This window comes from Adelges cooleyi, unplaced genomic scaffold (genome assembly GCF_023614345.1).
Source record: "Adelges cooleyi isolate 19-005CV unplaced genomic scaffold, UGA_ACOO_1.1 ACOO_flye_CR_arks_rails_tigmint_CR_PRNA_16, whole genome shotgun sequence".
Classification (NCBI taxonomy): Eukaryota; Metazoa; Arthropoda; class Insecta; order Hemiptera; family Adelgidae; genus Adelges; species Adelges cooleyi.
The window spans coordinates 29950-56851 of NW_026095817.1; the positions used below are offsets into that span (position 1 = coordinate 29950).

At 29.4% G+C, this 26902-nt stretch overlaps 2 protein-coding genes and 1 long non-coding RNA gene across 10 annotated transcripts in view; 1 reads left to right on the forward strand and 2 right to left on the reverse strand.

The window, feature by feature from the left end:
* The window catches only part of LOC126848034 (uncharacterized), a 91277-nt gene that overhangs the window by 24988 nt on the left and 39387 nt on the right, over positions 1-26902 (forward strand). The window lies entirely within an intron of this gene.
* LOC126848036 (uncharacterized) overlaps positions 1-26902 on the reverse strand; it is a 122347-nt gene that overhangs the window by 18645 nt on the left and 76800 nt on the right. The gene's annotated exons all lie outside the window — the stretch shown is intronic.
* Positions 976-1616, reverse strand: LOC126848039 (uncharacterized). The gene is made up of 4 exons (XR_007687202.1): positions 1590-1616; positions 1322-1351; positions 1207-1233; positions 976-1026 (listed from the first exon to the last, which is right to left on the reverse strand). It is a non-coding gene; the product is annotated as an uncharacterized LOC126848039 (long non-coding RNA).

The following is a 26902-nucleotide window of genomic DNA, read 5'->3' on the forward strand; positions in this document are numbered from 1 at the left end:
TTACCAATTTTTCTGTAATATCTTTTGGTATCATTTGTATCCGTTAAGATACATTTTAGGTCAATTGAGTCAATGTCAACTTGTTTTATGAATGACTCGGGAAATTGTGTACTCAAGTATAATCCTAGCAAACGACACTTCGGTAATAAAGAGGCTTCATCATGCTGCCCAGATTCTTAAAAATTTGAAAACTTTTTATTTTAATTTGCTTATGTTAGCTTACTAGTTATTACATTGCTTTACAGTGCAGGACACAACTATTTAATTTGTCAATACGAAGTCATAAAAAAAAAATAATACAATAAAAATGGTGTCCGTACTGTACAGCCATGATATTTGTATTACTTGAAAGTACGTGTAAGTAGATATAATTAAATTGGATAATTGCTTATAATTAAAACAGTTGTATCCTTGTATATATATTAATAACGTTCAAAAACCATACAACTTCGTAATAATATTTACCTAATACACGACGTCTGATTAAGTTCCTTAAAGCTGGAACAACATGTTGTCTTCTATCGTCTCCAAGTTGTTTCAATGATATAGATTCTACGAAAATAATTATTAAATGATAGTGTTGCAAAGAAATAATAAAACTATAAAAACTTTTACATTTCATTTTAAAGAAAATGAAAAAAAATATCAACTCTAAAACACGATTTTAAAACCATTTAAGACTATAAATAAATCGTAGTTACCTCCATAAATTATTTTAGTTCGTTCTAATTCTGTAACAAATACATCAAACATTAAATTATTATGCAGTTAATAAAACCTGAGGTTAGTTAGACTATTGTAAATTATTATTGAATAAATGTTCATTCATGTCTTATAGCGATATTTAATTAAACAGATTAAATTATATTTCGAATGATTCTTAGAATCTTGAACTTAAGACATTAAGATATAAATCGACTTTTTCTTAAAAACTACAAAAATATGTAACTATTTATTTTTTAATTTTAGATTTACCTAATAGCCTTTCTATGTCTTGTCGCATAATTTGGAAGAAAAAATTGGCTTCTAAAATTAAAAACAAAATACATTTTAATGTACCTACATATTATTTATGATTGAATCCGATATGTCATATTGGTATTGGTCAATAGGTACATATGATTATTTATCAATCATATGAAGTATTTATAAATAATAAATATGCAATAAGTATGATAAATATGAAATATAAAATGGGGTTTTTACTTTGCAATATTGGAAGTAATGGAAGTTCTGAAAGTAAAATAAAAATTATATGTGTATAAATAATATCAAACAACTGTGTGGAAGCGCTTCTATAAAAAACAATGAAAATTATTACGTGGTATTGTGCGCATAATTTCCGGATGGTCTGAAATGAATAACACATTAATAATGATATTGCATATACTTTTTTATGCAATTATAAACAGAAAGACGAATGTCAAGTTAGGAAAAACATGTGTACTAAAAACTCAGAAGAAATATGCGGAAATATATGGAATATATTTAAGAATATTAAATATTTAATACGATGAGAATTTCTTTGGAGAATTCAATAGGAACGAAATATTAGAAATGTTTTCATAAGATTCAACAATGACTATTACCCGGTACAGCTATCAAAAAATTAAGTTTTCCTGAAATTACACAAATTTATTAATGATATTGATTTGCATTTGTTATAATAAGTAATTACATTATATAATTATACATTAGAAGACGATGATCAAAATAGAAAAAACTATAATTTATACTAGAGAATCCTTGTGAAATGCAATAACTGAGTTGATTTAGTATAGACAATGAGAATAAAACATTTTAATCAGACGAGGTTGAAAGAGCTATCATATTTTTTTATTGTATTTTTTTCAATAAGCTTAGTGAAAAATATAAGAATTATAACACATCAATTGCATAACGATAAACTTGAGATGCATTTTTACTATTTTCAAATATTTTTTTCTACTCTTATCTTGATATTTTTTATTATTATTATAATTATGATTACCAAAATGCCTGTATTCGAATTCTTCTACATTATCAACCATTGTCTCAATTACATGCTCCAATGCATCTAGAATAAACAAATGAAGATTATAGCTATACTAAAATATTAAAATTAAGTCATATAAGGTACCATAAAAATGTTTAGAATAATATTAAACCCGGCTTTGAGCAGTAGCCATTTAATTTCTCCCTCGATTAGATTATTAGAAATCGCTAATTTATATATTATATTTTATTGCTCTATACACTGTTCTCAATATCTAATGCACTTTTCTTAACTATTGATAAAACTATAATTTTAAATTTTTTAATAACTTAACATTCAGGTACTTGTAACACAACTTCTACATATATATTAGTATATTATTTTAAATATATCTTACTTGTTTCTGTACCATTTGTACCTTCTACAGTTAAATCATTTGCAATTGCCATGGCTTCAGCTGTGATACATAATCAAAAAATGATGTATAAAAACAGTGGATTTTGAAAACTTCAAAAAAGATTTGTTTGTAAAATAAAAATGTAACTGACTTATAGCGAAAATATATTGCATACATTTTCTCTCTGTAAAAATTAAAATATTAAAATATTTTCAAATTTAATCTACCTTTAACTGATAACTGTGAAAATAAAGTAATTACCATTTGCCAAAACACCCACGAAGAAAATAGGTATTAATGAACAGAAGAGTTTCATTTTTATCTGCGAATAATAATAAATAAAAAACATTTTATGACAGTCACAATTTCCTCCGGGTCAGAGATGAGAATGTTAAGGATTTTCAAGGCAGTTTTAATATGATAACATGTATGAAAAACGAAACTCATTGCTAGAAACAAAATATAGAAATCGTTCTGTGAACAGTATAAAATGAATCATCTTCATTTATATAAAATTTGTATTGTGATTTTAAACTGAGTTTTCGTGATAGCAGTCGTTCAGTCCATGATGAGTAAATAGTATTTTGACAAAAAGGCGCGTTTTCCAACGAGATAAGTTCGGAATTGTGTTCAAAAATTAAATCTTATTTAACATTTGACCTATCATAAAGATAATGAGAAATTTTACGCAAAATGCAACAGTTTTATACTTAAACTCAAAAAAGTTATAAAATTATTTATTTGGCCTTTTTCAACCCCCTTGAGTCACGTGAAGGAGGTGAATCATAAGAACTCAGTTCTGCCTAAATTTTTTGTTCACAGCAATGAACAAAATGACGGAATATCTCATTGAAAAACTTTAAAAAAAAATATCTATGACTAAGGACCAAGAAATAAATCGTTATATATACAGCTAATAATAATCAATGCATACTATAACCATAATTGAATTTGTGTGATACACTAGTATCTATCTAAGTTCATGTTATGCATTTTGTGTGAGAATTGAGATAAACAAATATTGTATACGTACGCCAAAAAAATCGATTGTTCATATAATATAAAAGAAAATTTGAGCGAATGTTATATATGTCTGATTATCAGTAACAGTAATATCGATAGGGATCAATATTATTATTTAATGGCAAATAGAAGTGCTACTAATATTGATTTTAAATCCAAACCTTTACAAAGTCATAGCAAACGATCAGATAATTGAAAATTACAAATTAAAACGCTAAATATATTTAAAAAAATTTGTTTTTTTATGGATTTTTGAAATTAAAAACATACATTCCAATTTAAAAAAACTAAAGGCAAGTATCCCCTTACGTATAGGGGTTGAAGAAAAAAATATTATAAGTATTGAAAAATGTAGAAAAATATATACCTACAAGAGTAGGTATACAATTTTTTTTAAATATGTATATCTTCCACCAGTTGGATTACCTTGTAATTTTTTACTCCATCCACAATATTTCCTAGGCCGCTAACTGTTTTTTTTGTATAGGAAGGTAGAAATCTAACTTGAAAGGTACTTTATGTGGCCAAAACTACAGTTATTTCAAAATTTAAGATGCATTGTATAAAAAAGTTAGGCTAAACTATTAAAAATAGAATCTAGAAAAAGTATTTAACGAAATGTTGTTATTAAAGTTAGACTTTATAAAGTGACATTATACTCTTAATTTTCAAGCGTCTAAACTTGACTACGCATAATGCTTCTTAATCAACCCATAATGGATTTAAAGAGTTTTTAGGGAAAGAAGATAGCTTTTTAGAGATAATGTCATATTAGTTTTAAAAAAATTTCCTCAAAAATAAAATTATTGTCGTTATAAAAAAATATTGAAATATCTTTTTAAATAGTACTCTAAGATATCCAGAAAAATTTTAATTTTATAAATCGTTTCATAATAGCTCAAAAAAGTAGCTCTTGATATTAAGTAAAAAAATTATTTCGTCGGAGTCAAAAAAGGAATATAAAAAAAAAAGATTTATGAAAGTCAAAAAAGAAGTATGATTAAGCTTTTTTTATCATAACTCATAAATAAAATCTTATTTTTAGAGGGTATTAATTTCTGTCTAATTTACGTGCAAAAATTGGGTTTTATCGTTTTGTTTTAAAATTGTCAAAAATAAAATTAAAAACTTTTAAACATGCAAAAAAAATGTTTTCTTAATTTTTAAAGTGAATATTTAAGTTTCTCTTAGAAAATTGACTTTGTCTTCACTGCAGACTAATTTATTTTTACAATGACAAAAAAAAAACAAAAAATACGGAGGTGAAAACATTTTTTTTATATATTTATATTACATTTATAATGTGTATACAATTATCATGCAAAAAATAAATTATAGGTGCTCGGTGCTCTTTAGTAAGTCAAATAAGAAAATTTATTATAAATGTTTGGAATTACGGATACTAATAATTAAATTATTAAATTAAAGAGTGATAGAACTTAATACTTAGTAATTTACAAGTAGTAAAATGTATACATTTTTATGGTTTAACATTTATTATATTTAATGAATTTTACTCAAATGATTAAGTTACGACTCTAGTTTTAATCTAATATATTAAAAGCATTTTTTAAAAGACAATGTTAGAAAATAATTTTGATTTCAAGTATTTATGACGAATTTTATTTGGAAGTCTTTAAGCTAAAATAATAGTAGTTTCCTAGAGAGTGTCTATTTAGGCAAATTTTATCATTATATTATAAACGATTCAGAAAAATATTGAAAAAACCGAATAGTTTTAAAAAAATATTATAAATTACCCTTAATTCCTCCGGTGTCAATACAGTTTTCTCTTTAGATACAGCTGAACCTGATGCTTCAGGTTGGCCTGTATGCATACAGCTAACCGCTAGGATAAAAAGTAGAAACGAAAGAGAGAACTTTAAATAAATAGTGTTAGTCCTTAAAGTATTATCTGAAGTTAAATTGCGAGACTAAACGAATGAATTTTACCATTTATGAATGCCTGTTTTATATCGAATTGAAAAGGAAAGAATAATATTATTCGAGTACACAAGTACATGAAATATGATATCTTTGAGTATTTTAGTTGTGGCCTTATTATTTAAATTGCATATTTGCACAAATATATGAATAAGTACACAAGTATATTTTCTGCTGAAAACCATACAAACGTATCGATGTCTTTAACGAAAAGGTATGTAAGTGTTTTTGCAAAATTTTTCAGAAACTGTGTATAGCAACAACAATGCATAAATATATTAACTTTTTGCCACCAATTATCAAAACTATGATTCCGTAGGTTTCAATACATATTTTAAATGTGTAGTACAATGCCAGCTATCTATTGTCATACATTAGTAATTAGCGCTATACTTTTCCTGGGTAATAATAATTCCTTATTCTGTCGAACCTTGTCATTCTGCACTTCAATATCTTACTGTAGTAAGATTGTATATATTTTGTTATGTTGGTTAGTATTTTTTTAGAGGTTTGTTAATATTGTCTATACTATTTGAGGACACATCTATATTATCACAAATTGACCTAATCGAGACACAATGGCGTTAATGTTATGACCCAAAACGTATTATCGGTTATAATATTATAGCTACAGTTACATTACAATCATTTCTGAAAACCCTTGACCTCCTCGTCCCCACTATGCCCCAACCTAACTGTACTGGCTTTTATTTTCTAACGCCTACAGATTTCTGTACCCAAATTCGGGTTTCCAATTGGTAATGTATTAGGTTCTATTTAATACTCTGAATTGTCGTTGTATGAAATTCGCTAGTATATTATAAAAAAAAAGGTAAAGCGTGTAAGCAACGCACGGCGGTTAGTAATATTTTTTTTTCATCTATTTACCTTAAATTCGTATCGGTGTGAGTCATAATAACACTCAATATTGTTGCACATAGACAAATTCAAACCAAACGACTCCTATCTGACACAGTACTTGTGTTGTTTATGTCTTTATCGATGAAAAATACTTAAGTAAAAAAAATTGTTTGCCTTTATCTTTTAATTAAACTTTTCTTAGAATTTTTTCAATCTGTAGCAAAATAAAATAAGTACTTGTTTTTAACAAGATAAATAAGAACTCGACAGTCACATTGCTTGACGGAAAAGTCCTACAGCTAAACATTTCTTTGACTTATCCGGTAGAGATCTAGTATCGATGTTGTAAACGAGTTGGTTCGGATGATCATTGAGTTTAGAGTCGAACCTTGCATAGTAGAATATGACAGTTTCGTGAACAGTTTTGGCGTTTAAGTCTGAACAATTATTTATGAACATCTCAAACTTAAAAAAAAAAAAGGGACCACAGTGGGGTCAGGGTGTAGTGGGAACGGTGGGTCCACGCGACTACAAAAATTAAAATAACTGAAAGAGATAAAATTTTTTTTAAACAAACGCTTCTATGCAAATCTGTAGACTATAGGTTAAAACCAGTAAAGTCCAAACCAAGCATAGTGAGAAATACTATACGTAAGTGAGTAATAGGAGTAATTGAGTAATTAAGAGAGGTCCAGTATTTACAGATAAAAATACAAAATATCGATGAAAGCATTGTACCTAATGATAATAATGATTATGTACTTAAAAATACATTTTTAGTACTAAGGTGGATACGCTTAGGATTCATCGTCTGTCTATATAAATGTATTGCTATAGTAGCCCATAAATCGTAGTTTGTTATGTTCAATTTTGTTGATAAAACTTTTTGTATAGAAAATGCTAAGGTTATAAAAAATCGAAAATATTTTCGAAAAACTTACAATTTTGGCACTTGTGTACACATGAAAATGTTTTAGTATATTTTTTTCGCCATCGATAAATATTCATAAATTTCAAGCAGAAAAAAACGTCGACCTAACGACAAAAACAATGTATACAATTGTCAATGTTCGAATTTCACATTTTTTTTTTTTGCACATCTTAGTGGTACTTTTGACTTTGAAAATTTGAAGGGCATAGCAAATTTTCAAAACTGTAAAATGTTATCGAATTGGATGTACTATTTACATATGATTTGTGCACATAGATATATTTTAAACTACTGCCTTTAATAGCCCGTAAAATAAAATATAGTAACCTAACCTTTAGTATGGCTATCGACGGATGTTCATAAAGGAAAAAGCAATTACAATTGGGGTTGGGACTTGAGTTGACCGAGCTGACTGAATATGATAAAATTGCTTTCAACAAATTGAACTTAAACCTGAACTTAAATTGTTACTTGAGCACTCGAAACTTACTGGGATCGCTAAAAATAGTATCCGTAAAAATATTGGCATGATTTAATAATTTTTTTTTTTAAGATTAACATCTGGCGAAAAACTATTTTCCGGCAATTAAAAAAAAAGCCAGTACAGTAGGGTTGGGGCATGGTGGGGACGGAGAGATCACAGGTCTACAGATTTTATTATAACTGAAAGTGATAAAATCACTATTAAATAAACGCTTCGATGCGAATCTTTGGATAGTATGTTCAAACCATTTTTAGCGGTTTAGAAGATATCGTGGGACCAGTAATAAAATACTTAAGTACTTAAAATGTAATATTTGGTCTTGTGCAGGGTAGACACGATAAGGGTTGATCGTCTGTCTATAAAAATGTAATGCTATAGTTACCCATATATCGTAATTAACAATATAATGAAAATTATTTCATTACATGTTGACTGTTGATTCACATACACATAGCAACCTAGAAACTGACTACGGTCAAAGTGTAAATTTACCCTATTTTCGAGGGTTTTCCTCAATAAAAAAAAACTTGACTACAGATTTTTTAGAAAATTATGTATGTTATAGTTCCATTTTAGAACTACTTTCGGTCTAATTTTCAGATCAAAATCTCTAAAACTTTGCTTATAAAAGTGAAATAAAGAAAAAAATTCTATCCCTTCTAAGGGACAGGGTTTATGATATTTTTTTGGTTTGTTAACGTTTATCGATAGTACTATGTATGAAGAACAATTCATATAAATTTGGAACATTTTCCACTATTTTTAAAAAGTTATAGAGCATCGTAATTTTAAGTTGAAAAATTTGAAAATTTTTTGGGTGTTTTTCTTAATTTTGATAGGGAAGGGGTGACTTTTTTAAAATGTTTAGCCCTGTAAAGTACCTTTCAGGTATGATTTCTGATCTATAGAGTTGCTCCACGAAGAAATCGGTTCAGTGGCTTACAAGATATCGTGGGTCCAGTCGCAAAAATAAAAAATAAAAACACATCATTGCAAAAACAATACCTTCTCAGCTCTGCACCGAAGCTAAAACAGTATTCCCGAATCGTTTCTTTGTCTAATATGTTATGAATACATCATATTATAAGTTCTAACTCCTGACAATTATTTTCAAATAATAGGCCCTAAAATTACGGCTAAAAACACAAATATCTTGCAACCCCCGTGGTGGCCAAGCAAATTGGTATTTTTTTAATTTTAGTCTAACGGCGTACAGGGGAAAATTAAGTCCATTTTCTTTATACGTTTTAACTCGATTCGGCCCGTAGCTTTTTGAAATTTTTTTATCTCAAAAATTCTATGTATACAATAGCTGTAATGCGTTTTACTTTTTTTGTTTTATTAGATAAATTGGATTATTATTTTTTTACGTATAAATATCCACGTTTGAAATGATTAGTTAAACGTCGGTTTTGTTGATACCTCTAATAGCTTAGTTTTTGTTAACTGTTTAAAATTTACTTGTTCCTGTTATTATTTACTTTAATATAAACCTATTTTACTAAAACATAAAACAAAACCGACAATGTACGTCGTACAATATATATTTTTTGTAATTCCATTAAAATGTTAAGAGAAAAATACAGTGAAAATATAGGACAGTTATTAAGTAGGTATTAGTTTGTTATTATTCCATCGAAGTGCAGCGTCCAATTAAGACTTATAATAATTATTGTATTGTTTTTCATATTTTTATGGCGACTAAATAATTTATTACGATTTTTGGTTTTTTTTTTAGAAACAGTCGAATTAATTCCAAATTTGTGTGAAATTTAAACCGTTTCCATTAAAGGGATAGAATTTTTTTCTTTATAACACTTTTTGAAGCAACTTTAGGGATTTAGGTCAGGATATAAAATATGTTATAAATAATAAAAAATATCATATCCACGCGCTGAGAACAAAATAATATCATATGAAAAGGGTTATCATGATACAAGAAAAATAAATTTGTCGAGAATGGCTATTAATTTTGTAATTTTGACATATTATTAAACAAAGTTTTACCGATAAACATTGACAAACCAATAAAATATCTTAAACACTTTCCCCTAGTAGGGATAGAACTTTTTTCTATATTTCACCTTTTTAGTCAAAGTTTTAGGGGTTGAAGTTTCAAAGGTAGATCTAATATATGCTAGAGACCCTCTAGCATATACTATTTTCTCAAAAAATCTTTGGTTAAACTTTTCTTTTATTAAAGAAAATCCTCAAAAGAGGGGAAATCAACACTTAACTCAATTTCCAGGTTGCTATGTATGAGTGAGTAAGCAGCCAATGGAAATATTTAATTATATTGTTAACAACGATTTATGGGTTACTATATCAATACATTTATATAATACAGACGATCAACTCAATCGTATGTACCCTTAAATTAAAAATCAAATGTTAAGCAAATAAATTGTCTTTAGGCACAATTTTATCGATATTTGTATTTTTATCTTTGAACACTAGTCCTAATAATATTTTCTATTTGTGCTTAGTTTTGACTGTACCTGTTCGAACGTACTATCCATAGATTCGCATCGAAGCGTTTATTTAAAAATTATTTTATCACTTTTCACTTATCATCAGTTATAATAATTCCTCTAGACCTGTGACCTCCCCGTCCCCGCTATGCCCGTCCTAACTGTACTGTCTTTGTGTTTTTATCATCATTTTAACGAGTAGTACGATTATTTTCGAACGTGTACAGATTTCATTAACCAAAAGCCCAAATTTGGATTACATGTTAAGCGTATTAAGCGTACTCTCAAAACTAATGGAGAGAAAAATACTGAGAAGGATATCCCCACTAATCGAGCCAGCAATCCCATTTTATCAAGCAGGCTTTCGACCGAACCGAGGTTGTTTCAATCAAGTACTATCCTTAATATTACACTTAGAAAAAAGCTTCAATGATAAATTAAAACCGGGAGCGGCCTTGATAGACCTCTCTGCAGCATATGATACTGTCTGGAAAAATGAACTGCTGTGATAACTAGCTAAAATTATACCATGCCCAGTCTTGCTGCGTTATATTGGTACGATTCTAAGGTAACCGGAACTTTTGAATTTTCCTAGGAGGACAGAAGAGCAAAACCAAAAGTGCTGAACGACGGCTTACCCCAGGGCTCTGTTTTGGCACCAATACTGTTGAATGTGTACGTCCATGATATGCCAAAAACAGTATTTTAAAAGTTTGCTTACGCTGATAACACATTTATAGTGTCACAAAGCAAACAATTCAAAGATGTTGAGGACACACTGACTTCTGACCTTACCCTACTTGAAAAATTTTTCAAAAAATGGTGATTCAGGCCAAACCCTTTTAAAACGATGGTAACAGAGTTTCATCTTGATAATAAAGAAGCCAATAGAGAACTAACAGTGTATTTCTGTGGGGAAACAATCCGCAATAGTAAGCTACCAGTATATCTTGGGGTAACACTAGACCGAGCCCTCACATTCTAAGCACATCTACATGTAATACGAACCTCAACTCTAGCTTTGAACTATTCTGTTGCAGAATATTGCGCACCCGTTTGGGAAGGCAGTCAACATTGTAGTGTAATTGACGTATAACTTAGGAAGGCAATGCGCAAAATCACTGGTAATTCCCCAATAATTAATGGCTCCCAGTACTAGCAAACATAAAACCACCTCGTTTACGAAGACAAAACAGTGTGCTTAGAGAAAACGAAAAAATCGACAAACGTTTAGATGTACCGACTCACGAAGACGGACTTGAAAACCCAAGACTAGAGTCACGGAAGCCATTTTTGACGAGGGCCAACGAAATTTCCGACACTAGAAAACTCATACCAGACCCTTGGCAAGAAGAGTGGGAAAGGAAAAGACCCGGGGAAGCATCACATCTCAAAAGAGCACGCAATCTCATAGCTGGAACGAACCAACCGAGGAAAATATGGACTAGACTTAACCGTACAAGAACTAGACAAGGAAGACACAAGGAATTAATGCATTAATGGAAATTGATAGATGATCCAACTTGTGATTGTGGAGAGGGCGTACATTCAATGAGCCACATAATTGAGGAATGTCCGTTAAGGAAGTACGACGGAGATCCGGAAGACTTCCTCACAGTGACGCCGGAAGCGGTGGGTCGGATGAATTAGACAATGATTTGTGAAAAAATAAAAACAACAAATTATAATAATAGGAATAATAATATATAAATATCCGTTGACATACCATTTTATTCTATGTATGTCATACGAATAATTGTATAAATAAATAATATTTCTTGTAGAACTGTGACCTCCCCGTCCCTACTATGCAATGACCTCTAACTGTACTGTCTTTGTTTTTTTGGAAAAATGTTAACGAGTAAAACGATTATTTTCGAACGTGTACAGATTTCCTCAACCAGAGCCCCCAATTTGGGTTACCAAATCATAATGCGTAAGGTTTTATTTTGTGCTATGAATTGTTGTTCTATGAAATGTGCTAGTGTATTATAAAAAACGATCAACAATACACGGTAAGTAATATTTTTTTTTTGCGCATTATTTACTTGAAGTTTGTATCGTCGGTATGAAAACACCGATGTACTCACATAATAATACACATAAAAAAAGCTCCATGGTTGTAGGTGTGAACATATTTTTCGTACTATTGAATGCGTTAGTATACGAAAGACCTTGACATTTTATTATAATAAGCATATTCGATATAGACACAAATATATTGAATACATTTAGGCAGAATTTACAAAAATGTGAAAATTTGAAATACATTTATATTATATAAGTATATAATATATCTTTTATATAATAATAAAAAAACTAGAAATCATTATGAAAACAAAAATGATTTTATTTTTATCGTCTTAGAACACCCAAAAATGTCTACAACCGGTCATGAATAATGTTACTACATTATTTTTATATTCATATTTTAAAATCCTTTGATAAATCTTTTATAACTTTATTATTAATTTTCTAAATAATTATATATTCACTTTTTTAAACGGAAAAGTATTAAAAACACATTTTAAGCTGTATTATTTATTGAAATAAGAAGAAAACATATAACACATATATTTATGTGTTGTTTTGTATGCTTGTTCAATCAGTTACAGTCTTACCACAATGTACCAAATAACAAAATATTCGAAAACAAAAACAATATCTTTTAAATCGACCTAAATATATTATTTGAAGTCTCCGACATTAAAACGATTTTGATTATTATTTTATTATGGGTCCACTTATGTTTTACTTGATTACTTGAAATTGTAGAAAAATTGTCAGTATTCCGAACTTTTAAGATTTTTAATATATTCCATCTCTCATGGAATATTTGTAAATTAATATAAATGTTTGGATAATAAGATAGATTATACAAATATTAAGATATAACATACAAAAAAAAATTCATTTTTTATTTAAAAAACTCATTTTGTCGACTAGTATGTAATTTACAACATCTTAGCCAATTTTTTTGTTTTTATATACTCCCTGACTCCATTACAGACATTAGCTTAAATGAGTTTTATGTATTATGTAAACAATATATATTTAAAATAGTATGTATAGTTCATATATAATAAATAATTTAAAAAAAACACATCATTGTAAAATATACAAAAATGTTTAACTAACAAAAGACTTCTAATGTTTAAGATATTTTCCAGGATATTTTTAGAGTACTATGTTTGAAGTATATCTCACACACTATAATATAATGAAATTAATAGCACGGTGAACCATCAGATGTAAGACTTGTTTTCTCGAAAACTATAAATATTTTAAAAATAATTTTTTTTCTATACTTTTAGGTTTATGTATTTTTAAATAATTATTAAATGTTCACCTTTATTGTTTATACGTATAAGAAGTCATATTTTTTTCAAATGGGAACATTTTTTCCATCAATATGCAAATAAAAATGTATTAAACTGTTAGGGTTCGTTTGCTATTATTATTAATTATCTTCGTTTGCTATGACATTGTAAGTTTAGTATTAGAATTTTCAAACTATTTATTAAAAATCATATAAAATACCCATAAAACTTGTTCAAATTCATCATATAACATGAAAAACTCAAAGAAAACATTGATGTAAATTATGTAAATAGATGTAAAATAATAATAATATTTTTTTTAGATAAATCTCAACACTGTCTGCTAGTCCATAAAATGTGTTTGCAAACTAATTAGTTAAGTGTAATGTATTTCTAGATAATTTTTAATACATTAAGTAAGATTGCAAATTAAACAACAATATTTGCTAAATAAATAGCTAACTAAATTAATTAAGGCAAAAGTTAATTTATAACTATATTTTGGTTAGATTTACTTTGTATTTAAATTATAATTGTAGGGCAACTGTCAGTTGTTCTCCGGATTTGGTTTTATAATAATTGTGTAGAAAAATAAACATGGACAGTTTCTATAATTAACGAAAATCGTGTAGATTTTTGCTACAGCCTTTTTCTTATAATTAGCGAAAGTCTTTTTTTTATTTTACTGGATATTCATGATACATCTACTAAAAATAATATTTTTTTTTTTGTATTTGGAACAATTTTAACAAGTAGAACGATTTTTTTTCAACGTTTACAGAATTTTTTAACCAGAGGCCTGAATTTGGGTTTCCAATTGATAATGTATTCCATTTTATTTTATACATTGAACCTTCGTTGTATGAAATGCGCTAGTATATTATTTACCTTAAATTCGTATCGATATGGAATAACGTATGAGTAATAACAACAATATACATAAAATTTATATTGTACTTTTCAATGCGTTAGGCATAGAAGACCTTGAATTTACTGTGTGCAAAAAGACAATAAATTTTCATTTTTAGTATCTTATTTTTTTAGTTTCGTAGCAATGAGTATAATAAAACATGAGTAATATCCCACAAAAAAAAAATTCGTAATCAATACACATCCACAACAATTTTACAAATTTTGAATTTAGCACACAATGCTAAATTTCAAAATAATATATAACAAAAAAATTTGAAATCGACATCCCAAAAAAGGGTTAAAATACAAATGATATTTTGAAGTGAAAATAATATTGACAATCATGATTAAACGTGTATTGGGAACAGCATCCTTATTTATTAGACATTGTAGACAAATATGCTCATAAGTCAGAATTTATTGTAGCCAAAAGCTGTTGTAAAATTTATAAGTTTGATTCCAGTGCAAATGTTTTGACCCATCTTAAGGGGGTTGAAGTGGGCTGTCTGTTGGACATTTTAGACCTAAAAGCCTGACATAATTACGCCAACTCAGGATGGTTAGATATCATTTATGTACAAATATTTGACTAAATCGGCCACTTTTCTAGGTTAATGTAGAAATCGACTAACGGTATTTTATTTATAACTGTGTTTAAGTCCTATTTTATTTGCTCAAATTTGTCTTGTTGAAGTATATGAAACAGTTATTCAACAGCTCTGGCACATAACCGAGCGAAAAGTGTTACCAAAAAAAACGGTAAGAGGTAAGATATAAGAGATAAGAGATATAGGGTTGGGGGCTGGAATGGGGTTGGGGTGGGAATGAGGCCGGGGGTGGGAATTAGCTTTGTCACATAACCGAAAGAAGTGTTACCAAAAAAGCGTTACGCTGTTATTTTAAATTATGTGTCGTATTTACAACGATCAAACTAGTACTAAATAATTAACTCAGATTAGTTTAAAGGGTCAAATTCTCTATGAATTGTTTCAGGCCACGTATTATGAAAACACTCAAATATTAGCCAGAAACTTGATCTGTTTACCAACCACCTTAGGTACTAGCTTGTTACTGCTTGTTAATGTACTATTTCATTATCTATAATTCCACCACTACTCTAAATTTATTCGGTACTTCAACGAGACATGCAAAATATGCTCTTTTGTGGTTTCAGACTCGACTGAAAAAAGCTTTTTAATTTTTTTTTATATTATTTATTATACAATTTTAAATAAATATTGTTTACATAATACATCTAATTCATTTAAGCTAATGTTTGTGATGAAGTCAGAGGGTAATATTAAAACAAAAAAATTGCAAGTGTAAAGAATAATATTCATCGAAATTCCAGATGAAAAATGTTAATATTGATCTAAGATGTTTTAAATTACATACTAGCCGACGAAAAGATTTGTTTAATAACAAAAAAATGAGGTTTTCTTTTTGTATGTTATATCACAATATTTGTATAATCCACTTTATTATCCAAACATTTATCTTCATTTATAAATATTCCATAAGAGATAGAATGTATTTTGTAATATGAATGCGTTAAAACTTTCGTGGATTGATACATCAATTGAGTAATTTTCGAATATAATAATGTCACATGTCAATTAATGTATTTTGTAAGTCTTAAAATATTTATATATTTTCTATTCATTTATAAAACTAAACTCGGAATACTGACAATTGCCCTACAATTTTAATTATTCAAGTAAAAAATGCATGGCTCCAATATATAATAACAATAAAAACCGTTTTAACGTTGGAGACTTAAAATAATTTTACTAGGTCGATGATAAAAGATTTTGTTTTTGTTTTCGAATATTTTCTTATTTAGGACATTGGTGTATGACTATAACTGTTTGAACAAGCATACAAAACAATGAACCAAAACAAGTAGTCTTCTCATTTTAAATAAATAATACAACTTAAAACGTGTTTTCAACACGTTTTCCCGTTCAAGAAAGTGTATATACAATTATTTAGAAAAGTCATGATAAAGGTTTTAAATTTTGAATGTAAAAATAATTATAGTAATATTATTCATGACTGGGTGTAGACAATTTTAGGTGTTCTAAGACCAATTGTAGGAATATGGATAAAAACGAAATGCAATCCAAAAATATAATTAACGTTTTCATAATAATTCATAGCTTTTTTTAATTTTATATAAATAATAATATATTATAAATTTATTTACAATTTTCTCAAATCTGTAAATTCTACCCAAAGGTATACAACACATTTGTGCCCATATCGAATATGTTTAACATAATAAAACTCCAAGGGCTTTTATATACTATGAAAAATTTGAATACATCTACCAGAAAGGAGCTTTTTTATATGTATTATTATGACTTATATGTTTTTATATATCGATACGAATTTAAGGTAAATAAAACACAAAAAAAAAAACTATTACTAACCGTGTGCTGTTTACACAATTATAACATACAACGAAAATTCAGAGCATAAAATAAAACCTTACATAATATGGTTAGGAAACCCAAATTTTGGCCTCAAAGAGCAATTCAGTGTTCACAGATAAAAAATACAAATATCGATAAGAGCATAGTGTATAGTTTAAAGGTGGATATGATTAAGGTTACATTTGATACATTTTCGTTTTAAATGTATTCACTTTTTGTAACCACTGGTGGAATTAGGTGACACTGACTATTTAATTAAACATTTCAATTTAACAATTTTTAGTCGTTAGATAAAACTACTCTTCTATATTGGAATCTTTAATGAAGGCGTGACTAAAGAATTAAATGCCTTAAGTTTGTTAGTTGTAAATTCACTGATTACATACTTAACATACTACAATACATTTATATGACACTTACACAAAGGGCTTTACACATTAAAGGACTTGCTTCCACAAGGAGTTGAAGAAAAGTAAAAAAGAAAGCAGAGTTTAAACATTATGTTATATTTATAAATTAGTCACAAATATAAAGTGGGTTTATTTATTATCCACAAATTACAAAGCAATAAATACTTACAATTTGCATTAATTTTTTGCAAGCTTTAGAGGAACTATACTCATCGATTAATATGTCATCATACTCTAAACTTTTTCTGATGTGCGATTCAATATTTAACACAGCGATACTGTTTATTTAATGCACTAAATGATCGCTCTGAAGAGCAGTTTGATACGGGACAACGTAGATACATTCTCAGAACAATATTTACATAAGGGTTTGAAGGGTCTTCAAATCCTTGATTTTTAAGTGTTAGACACATCTCTATATTTGATTCACTAACAGAAGATGGGCTATGTACAAATCTGATGGCCCCTTCTAAAAAATTGCCACCCCCCCTCTAAATACTTCACTGTCGTCTCTCTATACAAATGTATTGCTATAATAACCCGTGTATCGTTGTTCACAATATAATGAAATATTTTCATTGTCAGTTTACTCACTCACACATAGTAACCTGGAAACTGACTATGGTCAAAGTATAATTTTTCCCTTTTTTGGGGGGTTTTCCTTAATAAAAAATAAAATTTGACAAGATTTTTTTGACAAAATTGTATATGTTATATTCTAGAAATTATACCTTAGGTATAGTTTTCCCGACCTAAATCCCTAAAACTTTGCTTCAAAAAGTGTAACAAAGTAAAAAAATCTAGCTTTTCTATTGGAAACGGTTTAAATTCTACACAAATTCGGAATTAATTTGACTTGTTAGTTGTTAAATCTTAAAATTGCGCCAACTAAATTTTTTAAGACTTTCAGCCATTTTCTAGAAAGGGGGAGGGTAATTGAAATTTCGGGGTTTTCCTTGTACAATTTTGTTGATGAAACTTTTTATGTAGAAAATGCTAAGGTTATAAGAAATCGAAAATATTTTCGAAAAACGTACACTTGTGCACACATGAGAATATTTTAGTCATTATTTTTGTCATCGATAAATTTTCATACAGAAAAATACGTCGATCGAACGACAAAAACAATTGTCAATGTTCGAATTTCAAATTTTTTTTTCTGTGCACATCTTTGTGTTACATTTTACGTCAAAAATTCAAAGATTATAGCAAATCGTCAAACTTGAAAATTTTATCCAATTGGATAAAATACTAAACTTTAAGTTTATACTAAACTTAAAGTAAACATAAAAATTGCTATCGACGGATATTCGCAAAGGAAAAATCCATTACAATTTGGGTCAGGACTTGAGTTGGGCCAAGCTGATTAAATGTGATAAATTCACTTTTAAAAAATTAATAATAACCTTAAACTGGTACTTGAGCTCTCAAATTTACTAGGGCCATTCTAAGGAGTATCCATAAAAATATTGGCATGATTTGATTATTTTTTTTTTTTTAAGATTGAACATATGTGTACATAACATATATAAGAGTTCTAACTCCAGACAAATCTTCAATTAAAATTTCCAAAAAACAATTTGCATCCCGCCGCAAGGAGGTGGGAAATGGGTCTAACTTAAATTTAAAATCTCAAGTAAATATTCCTCTCTAGAAATTTCAACTCGATTCGACCATTTTTCTGGAAATTATAGCCAGTAAAAGTTGAAACTTAAAAACTAGTATGGTGTTTTTTTTAAATTTTAACTGTAAAGAAGTGAACTTTTCAATTTTTACTCCCATAAAGTTGCCAACTAGATAACGTTTGCGATTTATAGAGTTTTTACTCGAAGGAATTGGTCCAGTAATAAAAAAGTTTCAACGCAAATACAGACACAAATAAAACCTACATCATAATGCAAATATATTTCAGATAACAGCTGTTGACGGTTGATTCACCTTTACTCGTTGCAACCTACAAACTTCCAGCCGTAAAAATGAAATTTTTCCCTTTAGCTTAGTTTAAAAAAACAATAATAAAACAATAAAACAAAGTTTCACTACAAATTTTAAAGAAAATTATATGTGACCCCGTATAGCCTCATTGTAGGAAAAACTTTTGAACACCAAGGAAAAACCACTTTTTTTTTTTATTAGTCAAAACTTAACTATAGCTGTAATCGATTTTGAAAGTCTATTCATATGCTTCTAAACGCCAACAGTTATAAAAAAAATGTATTGAGTTATGCTTAATTTGTAGAGTTATTTAAATAGATAATGAAGAATACTAGCCAAAAAATACTCGTTTTCACCGAGATGTACCTACTTTTCTTATGCAGGCAAAAAAAAACAAATTTCTTGAACCCGTCTAAAAATTATATTCATATTATACATCAGACAATAACTGGATATTTATCACTGTAATTATGTTCTGCGAGTTTCTGGAAAAACGGGAGGAATTTAATTGAAAATATAAAAAAAACTATAATTAGTATCACTTTTTCCTAAATTTTGTTTTTGGAGGTTTCAAAATCAAACAAAGCAAATACTGTTACTTTTAAAATGTCCATAGTGTTTAAACAAAGTACTTAAATAGTAAAAATTAATTAGGATTAGATGAAATAAATCCGAAAGAATTTAAGACAATAGCATTATTCCAGTCACTAAAGCTCATTCATAGTGCAAATTAATAACAAAAACAATTGCTGGTTGATAAAATCACTTTGGAAAAAAAATGCATAAAATTGTCAATGTGATATTACCGCCGATAGTACATTTAATACATTTAAAATATAAATAGGTATTGATAAAAGCACAGTAAAGACAATGCACTTAAAATTAACCTATAACTATTGCATATAATTAGTAGGAATCATGTCACACCCTTGGAGCAAGACTGCTACAACTTAAGTTCTGTGGAAATATAACTTAAAGATTGAACCTGCTCCCAAATGGTTAATTTTAACTTTTAAAGCTTTAATTTCAATTATTTTTGTCATCCGGTGCTTGTTATTTTATTTTCAAGCCATTTAGCTAGATCTCAGCCAGACACCCCAATTTGAGGTTATGACTGTTTAGCAATAAGTTTTAACAAACCAAACTGCCAAAGTTGTTTGTTGTGTCAGTTTACCAATTTAAATATTTTATAATCCGTAATGAGAAATGTGGCAGTTTTGTTATTCTTTTTAGTTTATTAATATATTGCTACAAGACAAAATGTGGCAGTTTGTTATTATTTCACCAGTGTCATCTGGTTAAGAATTATTATCAAGCTGAAAGTTAAAACGCCTCAAATCGAAATGAGACAGTCTTGAATTATTATGCTTAAGTATAAAAAAACTGTAGCAGTATTATATTTTTTTTCAACCGAAAAAATCAAGAAATTTATCACAGAAACGTTAGTTAGGTTACACGTCAACCCATACCTGGCCGGACACGAGGGCATTTAACCCTTTTTTTTTCATCTTCCTATTAAATTATGGTAAAGACAATTTTGATATGATTTACCATTACACAAAAAAAGGAAATGTATTTACTAAATTTTACAATTTGCACGTTGGGAACTAAAGAAACTTTTTAGACCCTTAGGAAAAGTTTTATGCCTTACCGGTCGTTATTTTGCTAAATTCGTTTATTATGACTACATTTCGCGCATCGATAAAGAAAACAAAATAATATATCGTTGTAAAGCAAACACCCAATATTAATACACTTGTACCTTCGAGTATATTACAAAAACATGTTATTCTACTATTTTTGATAAATCAAAATAAACTAGAAAATCGTTTGATTCATTAAGGAATGGACACTAGTTTTCTCTTAAAATAATAGCATTTTTGTAGCTTTTATAATAGTTGGAGACACTTAAGTTGGTGTTATTATACAATATTTTAAAACTATTACTAAACATTTACCTTGTCTAATTTTTTTTTGAAGCTCAGTATTTTTGCAGAAGCGTAGTGCCAGCAGAAAAAATTATATTTCACTCCACCTTTTCTCCCGTCCTAAATTTTAATGTTGAATAACTCCCAAAGTAATTAGCCAAAACTGGTTATCGACCGGTATACTATTCAGAAAATTATTCTCAGTTTAAATAGTAAAATAAATAGGTACACAAGTTACTATTTAAGTTTTTAAAAGTTGATAGACTTATGAAAAATAATTTAAAACAAAGGTTAATGTTTAGTATTTTTATAATATTGTAAAATATGAAAACCAAAAATGTTTTCAAAAAAGATATACTACAAAATTGAAATTATTCTAAAGCGTACTCATTCCATCTTTAAACTATGACGAAAACATTCGGTTTGAGTGACCAATAAAAAAGTTTTTTCAATTTTAAAAATGCCCATTGCTTTGTGTTCCACTCAATTTTAAAATATTTAAAACGGCGGTGACCATTGGAGATGGTGGAAAATTTTCAAAATATTAGGGGTCTCGTTTTAGGCCAATGCGAACCAATAAGTCATATGTGATAGACTATTGCATAGGTGTATAAATTATTGTAGTAATTGTTGTGAACATTTTGTATAATTTCGCACATTGGGGCATGTATTTCAAAAGTTACACTGAGTTCAAAAGTAAATAAAGATTTATATGTACGATTTTCTATGGAAGTATTATTTATCGAATACTCGCCAAAGCGTTAACTCGAAAACACAATTTTTTTACCATAGAAAAATACATGGGTTGTTCGATGTGCGTTTCCATTTCCGCTGTTTACACAAATGGAAATATACGAATCGACAAATTCAAGGTCTTAAGAAATTCATGGCCAACCCGACTTATTGACGATTTTCTAGAATAATAAAAAATAACAATTTACGTGAATTGTTTTGGGTGTTTTTGTAATACAATGTTATTTCAAGGTCATTGTAATTTTCCCCCCTTCGATTAGAGGATTTTAGGGAGGTGTGATTTTGCAAATCTTGTAGCAACTTTTATGAATAACAAATTTGGACATTTACGTTAGTCCATTTTTTGTTTTTTAGTAAAATAGAATTTGATTGTACTATGAAGTTTATAAAATAGTTTAAAAGAGCTGTAGTCTTCTAATAAGTTGGATTATTATTATTTTAACTTTTATAATACATAAATAGTCGCATTTGCATTAATCGAAATAATTGTTCAGACTTAAATGCCAAAACAGTTCACTGAACTGCCATAATCTAATACGCAAGGTTCCATTCGAAACTCAATGGTCATCTGAACCAACTTGCTTACAACCTCGCTCTCTAGTCTATGCCGAACATTTTGGTCTGCGCCGAAATCGGCAAAGGGATCTGCTTCGGTTATTCAAAGTGCCTCAAGGCCATAATATATCATTGCGTTTGTAAAGTTTTGAGTTGGTAGATAAAGGTAAACATTTTTGTTATCATGTATAAGTATTTTCCATCGATAAAGGCATAAACAACTCCAAGGAATAGTGAGCTAGGAGCCGTTCGGTTTGACTTTTTTCTATGTGCAATAATATTGAGTGTAAAAAGCCAGCAGAGTGGGTCGGGGCATGGCGGTACTCATTTTTATTTTGTAAAAACTGTTATACGAATTTAAGGTAAATAGTCGCAAAAAAAATATTACCGACCGTGTGTTGTTTACATACCTTTTCGTTTTTTATAATGCACTAGCACAACGACAATTCTGAGTATAAAATAAAAACTTACACATTATACAATTGGAAACCCAAATGTGGGCCTCTGGATAAAGAAATCTGTAGACGTTAGGAAATAAAAGCCAATATAGTTAGGTCGGGGCTTAGTGGCGACGGGGAGGGGACGGGTTGAATCACTATTAAATAAATACTTCATTGCCAATCTGTGGATAGTAGGGTCAAACTAATACAGTCCAAGCCAAGCACAGTATGAAAGTATTATATTATGTAAGAGAATGAGTAGTAGTAGTAAGTGAGAATTTTGAGAAAATTGTATATGTTATAGTCCCAATCTTTATGTTTAGCATGTTTTTCTTGATTTTTACAATTTCTGATTTATAGAGTTGCTACACTAAGAAATCGGTCAAATTTTCCCGGTTTTATGGATGATATGGTTGACTTTTTCTACTTTTAACCCACCAAAGTACCAATCGCATACGATTTTGGATCTATAGAGGTGCTACTCAAGTAAATCAGCCCATTGGAAAAAGTTATCGGGTCGACAGAAACAAAAAAAATACTTCATTAATAAACCAAAATCTAATACAGGGTGATTTTATTTATCATGAACCACTCGACATCTCGTAGAGTTTAATAAGAAATTCAAATTTTTTTTCCATATTGTTTACATATAACATATGTTCTCAATTTTTCACAATTTTTTGTGTTTTTACCGTACTCCCAACTTAGATTTTTTGATAGCAGCTGTAACGGTTACATTATCTACACGTTCCCGTTGACTCCGAACCACACATGCATAGGCACTAATCATGCTTTTCCGGTCGAATGACCGAAGATATTATTGGGTATTTGAAAGATTACGAACGAATTTCGGCAGCAAATACCTCGACTGACAGGCAAAAAGTAGTTATGTTTCCGCTGTACCTTAGAGAGGAAGCGAAGATTTTGTTTGAGAAGATAGAGGGTGAAACTAATAGCTTAAAATATTTTGTAGGATTAATTTTCCTACCCTGCATTGTTCTTATTTAAATCATATTTAAGCCAATCCAATACCATTGTAGTTGAACAGCCAGGATATTTTTTCCACAACTGGCTATATATAACATAATTATTTTATCAAACAAAATAAATTGGTTAAGTTCAATTAGAAAATAGTTAATTCTGCCTAATTTTTGATTATAACAAAATAAACAAATGATAAAAATTTTCTTATATAGGCAGAATTCAATATTTTCTAATTGAACTTAACCAATTTATTTTGTTTGATAAAATAATTATGTTATATATAGCCAGTTGTGGAAAAAATATCCTGGCTGTTCAACTACAATGGTATTGGATTGGCTTTAATATAATATTTAAATAAGATTAATGCCGGGTAGGAAAATTAATCCTACAAAATATTTTAAGTTATTAGTTTCACCCTCTATCTCGTTGAACGACATTATCCGCCGCGATCTAAAAATAACATCCATGCAGGAGAAATTACCCGGTTTACCCGCAAACACGCAAAAGACTGGAGCTTCACTCAAATACAGCTGTCATACAACTCCTTGAAAACTCGCAAGACATCAGACCGCGCAAACGACCGAAGCCGTTCGACTTAGTCTAATTATTAGATTAAGAATGGGACTACTTCATTGGAAGTAGAACCCCACACATGTTTTGCTTAAGTATATAAATATTTTACTCGTATGTATGTGCTAAATATACTCCTTTGATTTATATTTATAACGATTTTTTAATCATTTAAATGAAAATGTCCTTGACAATAAAAAAAAAAAAAAGAATGTCTGGGTTAAATTTCAGCTCTCTACGATATTGGAAAACGGGTTAAATTAATTTTATAAGATTTGAAAAAACACAACATTTTAGAGAAATGACCCCCACATTTAACCTTGTGTAGGGTGACCTGGATGTCCGAGTCCTAATATTGTTAAAGGATATTGTATTGTCATTCGAGATGAGTGTCTGTGCCTATACTTTTTTTTTACATTAAATTATTTTTCATCGATAAAAGCATGAACAATTTCAAGGACTAAGTCGGCTATGTGTCGTTCAGTTTAACTTTTTTTCTATGTGCAATAATATTATGTATAAAAAGCCAGCACGTTTTTATTTTATGAACAACTATTTTACAGGCGGTGAGTGATCTTAGACATAAATAAGTACACCGACAAAACAGTATTGTGTAAGATGGATAATTCAATAAAACCCGGTTTGATATATTTTTGTAACAAAAGCAAATCAGTATCGTTCTAAAAAGTTCATCTCTTCTCTTTCAGAATCGAGGAAAAACACCCTGAATATGTAATTATTGTATTTTATTTTTGGAAATAGTCACACTAATTCCAAATTCGTATATAACTATTTTGATATAACTTGATACGTTAAAAAAGTTTGAAGGTCATGACAAAGTCATAATATGGTGATATTGTCGAATCACCTAACACATTTTAGGTTTCTTTCACACAGATGTTTCGATAAATTCTTTTGTAACCGCCACAGTTACAAAATATTTTCTATTTCACATAAACGTAATTTTGTATCCACTTGACAGCAAAATTCGTGTCGAAAATAAAAACGAAATTAGAAAAGCTAGTACAGTGGAAACGGAGGCATAGTGGTGACAGGGCAATATAGAGCGGGGTGGACAGGGGGCATGGGTTGATATGACTTATTGCGTGTTGAAAAAAATTTACATTTTTTGGATGTTTTTCTCGGTATGAAAAATTAAGGACAATTTGGTGTGTTCAAGTGTTTCACAATCTATATAGCGATTTAAAATGTGACGACTCGAGTTAAAATTGTTACGAAAACTGCCCGTACTTACAAATAATAAATGGACACGTTAATTATAAGTAGAAGATTAGCTTGAGAAGCCACCCATTGACGACACTCTTATTAATTTGTTTATTTTCTAATTATGAGAGAGAAGGTCTATGCACCACTTTTTAATCGTTTAGGTGGATTGTTGGCCATCGAGGGTAACGTAAGGTCATTTACGGTTTGGATGGTTTTGCAGAGAGTTATAATAACGGTTGTAGTACTTCTTGGCAACTTAGGATATAGCTTTCATTTGTAGGTCTGTGTGTACATATTTATCAACTACAAAATAATTTTTTTAAAAATGGTCGAATCAGTTCAAAATTTGTATGGAATATTCTTTAGACATTTTAATACTGGCAAACTAACGTTTTAATAATTGCTTCGACCCAACTTTATATAGACTACAAACATAAAGCCACCGTTTTCTAAGACTCTATAAGTAATACTTAAAGTCGTGAAGACCAAGCGAATAGCGATACAAATTTTTAACAATACCATAACAGTGATCATTCAATATAATTTCATATTATTATCCATTAAATATAACTATCAAACCGCTACGGTTGTCTACGCCACCCGTTTCTTTTCCATTATCCATTATTACTATTATTTTTGTTATCTAATATAAAATTGTATCCCCGACGTTTCGGCGATAATAAAGCGGCGGTTTCCGTCAGAGAACACTAGTCCTACCTGACAAAGTTCGGTACAGAACACGAGTCCGTCACTTATTATCGCCGAAAGGTCGGGTATAAAAGGCTGAGTGACCGATGGTCAATCATCCAGTCGTTTACTTGCCTTGTAGTAAGACCCACCCGCGGCAGACTTGCGCTTGGCAGTAAACTGACTTCTCCCTTGTTTCCCGGGAGCTCGTCGTGCGGTTGGTGCGTCGGCCAGTGGTATAATAGTCGGAGTGATTCTGGCATTATATCGGTCGTCGCACACGTCGCTTCCTATGGGGTAATAGTCAGAGTCATTCCGGCATTACACCGGTTGTCCGACCGTCCGACGCAGCTCTCCCACCGTCCCGTCAGTACGACCGACGTCGCGTTTATTTTAGTTGTCGTTACTATTTACGTGTTTTTTTTTTGTTTTCTCTTATGTCTTAAACCAACTTTTATGCATTGTTATTTTCTCTTATGTCTTAAATCAACTTTTATGCATTGTCATTCATCGTTCATGTTAATAAAACATTTTCTGTCACTGCGACCACTAGAGCGTTATTAAAACCTACCTAGTTACTATCACCTACAACCTACAATCCTAAACATTTGGTCCTTCGGGCCGGATACAACAGAACAAACCAAGACCTTACCAGAAATC